The following is a 10,382-nucleotide window of genomic DNA, read 5'->3' on the forward strand; positions in this document are numbered from 1 at the left end:
AAAATGTATTTTAACCACAAATTAGAACTGCCTGAATGGTTATTGAAAGTGCTGCCTAATGACTTTTCAAAAGCATTGACAACACTAAGTAAAAGCACTGCTCTAATCTCAGCTTGCTGCACGACATATTAATAGCGTGTTTTGAAGATGACACACCGTTTTTTTTGGGGGGGGGGAGCAGTGCGCCTATCAAAGCCTCACAGGACTCTGTGTTCTCACTTCCTTGTGTCTTTAGCTGCTGTTTGACTCCCATGACCTCACTTACATACAATAGAGCGCCATTATGCGATCAGTTATTTCTGGCAGGCCTTTGACAACTGTTTTCATCTCATGCCCTCATATTGATGAGTTAATGTGTTCTTTTAGCTTTTCATTTGAGCCAGCTGCCTGGCAAGGTGAATCTCCCCCAGGCATTAATGGCCTGCTGTACAGCAGAGAGTCAATCCTACCATACACTGATAGATAAATCACATACAGAGAGGGGCAGATAGAGGGCTAAAGGTGCATGTAGAGTAACTGGCTGTAGGAGGGGTTGCGGGTACTTTTTTCCACATTTTCCCATTCATCACTTGTGTACTAACTGAATACAAAAAAAAAGAAGCTCACCCCTCAACTTATTTCCCCCCCCCTCTCATTTCATTAGGAAAAAGAAAAAGATGACTGATGTATGTGGAGAGAAACAAGATTGAAAGTTGCGATGATGGCCACTCCATTTGGCGGAAAAATTGACTCCGACATCCTCATTTCCTCTCCCAATGGCTTCAAGACCCCCATCATATTTTTGACAAAATTAATCTACATCTTTGAAACTGTCACTCAGCCCAGAAATGTTAGGGATGCTGTGTAATACAACTGTCTTCTTCTGCTGATTAATTGGATTGAAGTGCCGTGTGAGAATGAAAATGGGAACTCTTGACAGAGTATTCCATCCATCTAGTTTTGTTTTCAAAAGATGTCCTCCCTGTTGCCCCGTTTCTCCACTTATGTTTGACCAAAATAAAGCACATTCCTACACAGAACCATTTGACAATTTTATCCTTGGGAAGGGAAAAAAAAATGTAGACCTCTGTTTCGAATGACCCTCCTTGATAGTGACACTCTGCTGTGTCTCATCAAATTAATTAACTGTCTGATGGATCATAAATCAGCCAACACATTAACAGGGCCTGGTGTTTTATGCTGATTCAAGCCTTTCTAACGTTGTAGGAAGTATATGGTACAAACCCACCCGTGAACACTACTACAGGCCACTTATTCTACTGTCATTGTGTCAGATCTGGAGTACATGAGAGATGTTTTCGTTTAAATCTCGACAAGTGCATAGCTTAATAGCTTGAACATTAGACAGCTATAAATAGAGAAACGCATAATCAAACTTGGCATAAGTGGAAAATGTATATTTTCTGCACTGATTACAATTAGAGTTAGTTCATAGTAAAGCTGAAAAAACTGTAAGGGCTCAACCTTTTTTACTGCTAACTCCAGATGGTGTTCCATTCATTCATACAGTACGTGTGAGACTACATGATGTGGTAGAGACACTGAACTCTTGACAGTGTCTCTCTGCACACAGCTGTGAATCAAATGCTCCATTGATTTTCAAAACTTTTCCATAACCAGATCCTTGGATTCACTGGCAGTTCAGTGAAGGCTGCGTATGAAGAGTACTGTGTTGTTTTCAGAGAGCGCTTAAGCGCATGTGTATGAAACCTGAACGCATCATCATAAGTCAGAGTATCGTCTCAAGACCCTGACATTTATAGTAAAGCATAAAACATGAGAGTTTATGCTCCATTCCTGCCCACATGGAGACACACACCCAAGCGGGCTAATGTAGACACACAAATTCGCAAGCACCAATCCCCAACCATGCACACAAAAACACCAAAGTTTAACCCTGACCCCAACACGACCACCTGATTAAATTGTTCTTTCATTTAAAATATCAGTCAGAGAATATTCAACATATTTTTTTTAACTGAAACTAAAGGGGGGTTGATAGAATAATAACAAAAAAATATCTGCTCTTTAGTGTTTTTAATGCAAATCACTTTTCATCTCCACACATTGCATCACTCTGTTTAAGCTACTGCATAACATGCTTTCACTGAGTAGTGAAATCCCACTGAACAGATACCTTCAAGGTGACATTGCATCATTTCACGCATTATTCCTCTGTAACTGAGCCTGTCATTTTCTGTATCTTTGTAATATCTGAGATCTTGAGTAGAATTCAAATGAAAGATGTAGGTTAGTATCTCACTTGATGAATTACTATCTTAATTAAGCCTGAATGAGCCCTGCAGCTATAATGTCACTTTATCACGCTTAACAACAGAAGCAGTAAGATGTGAGCAACTGGTGTCATTAACTTTAAAACAAAGTTTATCACTTTTTTCCTAGCATGCTACTATCCTGCTAGCACAATGTTACCGTTTCATGTGTATTTATGTATTTACTGTGTATAAAAATCCCGATAGAAAAGCCAATGTGAGGGCTCATGTAGCGTCCATGAGGTATTCAAGTGTCAGTGTCTGCACTGACCTGCTGGGGAAGTGTACTGATCTCAAATACATCAGACTTTTTAAAAGATGAGGACTGTTGAATTCATCTGATGAGCTACCGAGCATCTGACAATCTTCTATTCAGATGCAAAGCCAGGTGATCCATTTATCACAAATCCTGCATTCGCTCACACAATCCGTCACCGAACCACATTCAATTTTGCAACTATTTTGGGATGTGGCTGCAGTTGCATCTGTGTTATTGTATTTATCTTCTTTCCACAAAAAGAAAGCTATGCCAAGTATGAGACAAGGTATTAGTGACTTCAAAGAAGTGAGAAACATGTCAGAGAAATCATGAGGGACTAATGGGCTCATGCCAACTCCACCTCCAGCGGGATGTTGTCCTAATCCTGGAGTGTTTTGGGGGATAAGCCCCAATGTTGGCTCACAGAGACAATTCTTTCCAGCTCGATCTCATCAATTTCTCAGTGAAGGGTCCCCATCCAATGTTCTCCCCTTTTGTTGTGCTGTGACTTGTGTCATCTCCCAATTTATCGCACTGTGAGCGGGCAGTTTTTATCATGAAAGGTTTCTCTCCGCCTCTTTCACTCTCTGCTCCTTTGCTTCCACAGTCGTTCTCTCTCCTCTCTGTTCTGCTCTGTTTGCCGCTGCTGAAGTCTTATGGCAAGATCACAGCGGTGACACAATGTGGTCACAATTCACAAGACTGATTAACCCCCCTCCCCATTTATAATGTACTGAAACCTATTTCTGTCAGTTCCTTCACCCAAACTTTAAGCCTGATAGATTTCTCTTGTTTTCTGTAATATCTGTAGGTCCTGTTTGTTGAATGTCAACAATACATAGTCTTCTAAAGCAACAGCAAATATGCATGAATTGAATTTGCATAAATGAAATTTAATGTAATGAATTTAATAATGAACTGCCAGCAAGGAAACACTTAAGATCTCCACCAGAATCAACAAATAACAGGATAAAGTAATGCGCTACTTAGCAAGAAACAGACAACAACAAACTACTTATTAACAGTAAAATGGCTTTGAAGTTGCAGTCACAGATTAAATTCTCTCTAACTGCGTTATAATCACAGCCAAATAGCACCCCACTTCACCCCCCTCCTGTCCGTACCCCCATTTCCACCCACCCCAAAAAAGGTAAAATGACTACCATGTGAAGACCGCTCATCAATGATGAATATTCATAGCTCTTTGGTAATGGCCGTTTATATAATCAGCGGGGATGGGGTTGGAGATGGATATGGGTTAATTATCAAGAGCAGTTTTAATTGCATTCTTCGTCACTACGATGATGTTTCCGAATTAGCGAGAGTCTTTCTTTCTTTGTTTATGTGCTTGCATTTGGAGTCAGTTAAACCAGCTGATGTGGAGACGGGATCTCTGAATGTTTTTTCTGCTTCCATAACTTCAGTAGATGAGAAAATGAAGCCCCGGTAGACGGGCTACAGGGCTCGAGAGAAGTCTGTGGAGATGCCTGCGGAAGTGAGGATAGTGGAAAACATGCTCCTAATTCTTCCCATGGTCTCACCCTCTTAACCCCTCCACTGTTCTGAAGGCTTCAGCATTTTCTTGCAAGCACTGAAGTCCCTGTTCTGGGATACCAGATCCACTTGTAACTGTTTGCAACGATTATATGTTAAGAGACATTTCTGGAATGTCAGGCTCTTGAGTTTGACTAGCCAGTTTCAGTCATGAACTAAAACACTGCTGGTTAAACTCAGGCTTTAAACATTAACATAAATGTATTTAAGCTGTACATATGTTAATATTTAACTGTGGAAGATAGGTGAGAAATAGATTTGTTATGTTTTGCATAGCAAATGTACATTTCCTGAAAAACAAGCAGACTTTGTATTTCTCTACCTGCAAAAAGAAGGCACTGGGTACATGCTGATCAGCCACTCTTGGGAAATCTTTGGTCTTGGGTTTCGTGAAGATGTTAGGTTGATACTCACCACCTGAATATTGCTATACTCCACAAGGACAGCCTCCCCACAGCACAGCATAACTGCAGTGATGTAAGGAAAACAAAAACCACAAAATTCAGAATAAGCTGCCATCAGAAATAACTTAATTCATAATTTATTGATTAATTTTCATTTCCAATATTTTGGTTGTTACTTCAGTGCACCATGGGTCAAACAGCGACTTTTTATTTTCCCACTGAACTGCAAATGAAAGATAGATTCCAGTGAAGCTACCTATGTTTTTCTAGAGGCCAAAAATGGTTTACACTTAAAAAAAAATCTTAAGAAATACAGGAGAATGTACTGTTTGAAAATAAAATAGCAAAAGAAATAAAAGAATACATAAAAATAAAAGAATTAAGAAAAACTACATAGGGAGGATGCACTTACAGATTCTTATCATTTTTGTTTTTGTTTACATATATCTGTGGTGTCAGGAGCAAGAGTTACTATGTTCTGAGCAAGTATTACAGCACATTTTGCAAAGTGGTGCAATCGTCCAACCGATATCACGACAAACATGTAATACACAAGCTGGGCACACTTTGCCTCTCCACAGCGTGAAATGGACACACATGCAGGAAGCTGCAGTACCAGCAGAGGGAGATATTTTAATTTAAGCCAACAAATAAAATTATCACGGGAAAATGTTTAAAAAGACATTATTAACACATTTACACGTAAATACAGATTAGCAAGCTAGCTTAATCATTTCTGGCACAGAAGGACCCTGGAACGTACTTCATACCTTCCTTGGTCAGTAGTGACTTCTTGGCTTTAAATATGTTATCTCCCCTCAGCTGGTTCTCCAACATCTGCACTGTAAAATATAACTTGTTGTTTCAACTTAAAAATATGAGGTAAAGGGCTGCCTTAAAATTTTAAGTTAAGTCAAGAAATAGAGTTTGTTCTTATAACACAACCAATTGTTATCTTAATGAAAAATCACATGTTGTCTAAACTTTCATCTTAGTTTAGTTGACTGAGATTTATTAGTCAGTTCAACTCCTTTAATTGTCATTTTTACTTGGGAAAACCCTTTCAGCTAAATTAAAATAATCTATTGTTTAAACTCTTGTCCTAGTTCAGTTGACTTGGGTTTTTTAGTTAATTCAAATACTTTAGTAGTTCTTTTAACTTAGAATCTATTTTAGCTTAACTAACATAATCTGTTAGCTAAGTTGATTTAAGTTTATTAATTAACTGAGCTCCTTAAGGTAGCTGAGTGAACTTGTAAATCAGTTTCATTTTAATTATCAGAGTTGATTGACTGGATGTAAAGAAAAATGTGTATTAAACATCTTAAGTTTTGTTTTGTTTTTTTTTTGGCTTTCTAACATCCATTTCAGCAAAACTACCTGTTAGGTTTATCTTAGATCTCAGGTTTAAATATCTACATTCCTTTAAATTAATTTTCTGTTGTTTACAGAAAAAAAATAAAACCCCACAGATTCCATTAAAGTCTATCTGATCATTTCATACAGAAAGTTTGTTTTAAGAACATGACAAGACAATTACTCATGAGCACCCATAATTCACCATTTATTGTGCCATCTTAGTCATCTGAGAAACAGAAAAATCAGTGACGTAGCTCATCAGGCTCACAATCCATCAAAACTCAAAGGCTGCTCCCTGTGAAACAATAAATTTGAACTTGGTCTTGAGCCCAGTTTGGGTGAAGATGAAATTCTGACCAATACTCTCGGAGCAGTAGTGATTCTTGTGAAGTAACAACATAAAGTCTGCATTAATGTAATGTATCAACGGGACACTTGCTATTTTAGAAAAGTTATTCTTTACATTTACAAAATTTTTAAACTTCATTGTGCTCAGTCACACCTGTTAGCATAAAACTTGAAATATTAAAATAGTACAAAACCTTTGATAAGTGACAGTAAAGATCAGTTTATAACAACTAAGACATCAAACTCTTGTATTTGTCTTCGTTTACAATTGCAACAAATTCCACAGAACCAATATCTCTGAAAATGACTGCATGCTTCTGAAACATTTGATAATATGGATATTTCAGAAACATTAGTTTGAGTCTGCTCAATTGCAAAACAAAGGAAAAACTACTGACTTGCATGAGATAAGCATCTGCAAAGTCCAGCATTATATTGTTGTTCACATAAGTTTCTTAAACCATGAACAAATGAGTAATTGTCTAATCTGGAATGTAAAGTGTAGTCATTTAGTGACATACAAAAGTGAGAATGAGAACTTGCAAGAATAAAAAAACAAACAGTAAAATAAAAACTGTCCTTAACACTAAGGATCATACAATTACAGTTCTGCATGGCTTTCTGCAAGAGTCTGTTTCTTAGACCATGCACTAGTGAGATGCACTGCCTTCCACCAATGTTCATTAGGATGTTCTGAATGACTTCAAAGATGTCCTTAAGTTCCTTTGGATAGTGTATGTTGAGGGCAAAAAGAAGGCCCATCAGCATGGAAATGGCACTTGAGACATCCCTCAGATTAGACAGGATTACTGCCGCCTCAAGGACAACCAACACATCGATGTCTTCTTCTTTCACCATCGCAATGCCAACTTTCATCCTCTTAGAAAACGTGTCTTCAATACCTGTCGGCTATAAAAGGGTTCAAAGACAAAAAAAAAAAAAAATTACACAATTACAATTACACAATATCCCGTGTGCTTAACAATTCATGTCTTTCCAAAGAAGAGCCATACTGATGCTTTGGATGATGGTGATTGGCTTTGGGTAACACTTATTAGTTGTTAAAGTTTTTTCAGAATGAGATATGCACCCCCATGTTACAAATCCATTTCTTGCTTTAAACAAAGACCATGTTCATAAATAACTGAGCATGTCTTCAATTGGAGAATTCAAACAAAATTTTCAATTTAAATGGTAAATGGCCTGTATTTGTATAGTGCTTTACTAGTCCCCTAAGGACTCCAAAGTGCTTTACACATTCAGTCATTCACACACATGGGTGGATGACTGAATCGTGACTCAAGAGTTGACAGTTCGTCTTATAATTGGAAGGTTGCCGGTTCGAGCCCTGGCTCCGACAGTTTCAGTCGTTGTGTCCTTGGGCAAGACACTTCACCTGTTGCCTACTGGTGGTGGTCAGAGGGCCCGGTGGTGCCAGTGTCCGGCAGCCTCGCCTCTGTCAGTGCGCCCCAGGGTGGCTGTGGCTACAATGTAGCTTGCCATCACCAGTGTGTGAATTTAAATCTACTTATGCTAAATATTGGCTGTGCTCTAAACCAAATCTGGCTGAGAATACATGAAATGTGCAAACTGCAGCTACACTACAGGATCAGATTATGGCTCCATAGACAATGCTTCTTTAATCAGTTTATTGATTAAAGTTTATTTTTTCCCCCTATATTAACAGCATGAAAAAAGAGCATATAGACATGGCTGAACAGGTTGCATAATTGGCACTGAATATCAACATCCACCTTTACCCAGCTGCCCAATGACTCTCGGCCAGTAACCTTTAATTGCTTACCCAGTCTACACAGTCTCTTTTCCAGGGTCCAGGACATTTCACCAAAGTATTGCCCCCCACAGCTGTAGCAGCCACTGCAGCCCCTTAAATATCCTAATATCTCTGCCATTACAATATACAATGTGAGAAATCAAACGTAAAGCTGAAGTGAACAGTACAGCAGCGAAATGTCAAAGACCCTGGTGAAGACATGAATAAACACAAGACACTAATAATATCAATGCTAGCTTGCCAGTTAGTTTCTCTGAAACCCAGACCAAATCCAGTGTCAAAGATCTTGTAATAATACATTTGGTGAGGAAAAAGTACACATGTACTTTTTAATTTAAAATCCACTGTGGTGCTGTCATTATTAAATTTACTAAAAGAAACAATGCTAACCTTCACAGTCTTGAAAGTGTGTGAGGGATCTTCCTTTAGAAAATGAGGTCCTCTGTCCTCTTCCTTTGTGTAGGGCTCTGGTCAAAGAAGTCAAAAAGAAAACAAAAACACTTTTTAAACAGTGTTTATGAAGCATGTAGACAGCTCCAAATTCACAGCTTTTTGATGCATAATTCCATCAATATATGATTATCATTGGAGATTTTGAATCAGGCTTATCAGGACATTCAAGTAGAATATGATATCCAACCTACCACCAATATACATAGATTCTGTAAAAGTTACCACACTAAATGTCCAGTTGTGAAATATGATGACAGACTTTACTTATCAGCTTTCTTTCAATGAGTTCATCAGTTGAACTGGATAACCTAAAACTTAAACAAAGGATTAGATTTCGCAGTTGAACACTTACATCATCTCCGAAGCATCTTATGAGCCTAGTTAGCCTTTCTATGCCGCTCTTGATTTTGTACAGCTCCACGAACCTCTCCATAATGGTCAAGCACAGCAAAAAGGAACCCTTTCAGGTCAACAGATGTAAGACGGGCAAATTCTGCTTCAACCTGAGCAATAGAAGAAGAGGGGTGGAGAGTACAGGCAGAATTAAAAAAAGATTCTTTGAGACCCAAATTTAAGCAAACAGTCATCTGAGGCCCATTAGAGAAAACACAAACACACAAAAGCAAACAAACAAAAAGATGCACTTTACCTGCCGTTCAGCAAACAAGGAAGTTCAGAGAACAATAAGCTCTGTCTTGAAATCTTTTAAAGTAGAATGATTGTGAAAATGACTTATGTGATGTAAAACTTTAGTAAACGTGCGATTAAAAGAACACTGAGTAAAAGGACAAGTAACAGTTTCCTTATTCCTCAGATGTTTACCTTGATGAGCAATACTGTTTTAGTCCATCTGCCTCATTAAAGTTACACAACAGGCTTTTTACATTAAAGCCAGCAAGTCCATTACATACTCCCTTTTTAGATCTGAAATACTGTGCAGATTCTGTGTATACAGTGGCTTGCAAAAGTATTCGGCCCCCTTGAACTTTTCCACATTTTGTCACATTACAGCCACAAACATGAATCAATTTTATTGGAATTCCACGTGAAAGACCAATACAAAGTGGTGTACACGTGAGAAGTGGAATGAAAATCATACATGATTCCAAACATTTTTTACTAATAAATAACTGCAAAGTGGGGTGTGCGTAATTATTCAGCCCCCTGAGTCAATACTTTGTAGAACCACCTTTTGCTGCAATTACAGCTGCCAGTCTTTTAGGGTATGTCTCTACCAGCTTTGCACATCTAGAGACTGAAATCCTTGTCCATTCTTCTATGCAAAGCAGCTCCAGCTCAGTCAGATTAGATGGACAGCGTTTGTGAACAGCAGTTTTCAGATCTTGCCACAGATTCTCGATTGGATTTAGATCTGGACTTTGACTGGGCCATTCTAACACATGGATATGTTTTGTTTTAAACCATTCCATTGTTGCCCTGGCTTTATGTTTAGGGTCGTTGTCCTGCTGGAAGGTGAACCTCCGCCCCAGTCTCAAGTCTTTTGCAGACTCCAAGAGGTTTTCTTCCAAGATTGCCCTGTATTTGGCTCCATCCATCTTCCCATCAACTCTGACCAGCTTCCCTGTCCCTGCTGAAGAGAAGCACCCCCAGAGCATGATGCTGCCACCACCATATTTGACAGTGGGGATGGTGTGTTCAGAGTGATGTGCAGTGTTAGTTTTCCGCCACACATAGTGTTTTGCATTTTGGCCAAAAAGTTCCATTTTGGTCTCATCTGACCAGAGCACCTTCTTCCACATGTTTGCTGTGTCCCCCACATGGCTTGTGGCAAACTGGAAACGGGACTTCTTATGGTTTGCTGTTAACAATGGCTTTCTTCTTGCCACTCTTCCATAAAGGCCAACTTTGTGCAGTGCACGACTAATAGTTGTCCTATGGACAGATTCCCCCACCTGAGCTGTAGATCTCTGCAGCTC

At 38.8% G+C, this 10,382-nt stretch overlaps 1 long non-coding RNA gene across 1 annotated transcript; it reads right to left on the reverse strand.

Annotated features, from left to right (window-relative positions):
- Positions 1–6,901: 6,901 nt before the first annotated feature.
- Positions 6,902–9,024, reverse strand: LOC134627196 (uncharacterized). The gene is made up of 3 exons (XR_010093874.1): positions 8,798–9,024; positions 8,383–8,459; positions 6,902–7,106 (listed from the first exon to the last, which is right to left on the reverse strand). It is a non-coding gene; the product is annotated as an uncharacterized LOC134627196 (long non-coding RNA).
- Positions 9,025–10,382: the final 1,358 nt, after the last annotated feature.

This window comes from Pelmatolapia mariae, linkage group LG5, assembly GCF_036321145.2.
Source record: "Pelmatolapia mariae isolate MD_Pm_ZW linkage group LG5, Pm_UMD_F_2, whole genome shotgun sequence".
Lineage (NCBI taxonomy): Eukaryota > Metazoa > Chordata > Actinopteri > Cichliformes > Cichlidae > Pelmatolapia > Pelmatolapia mariae.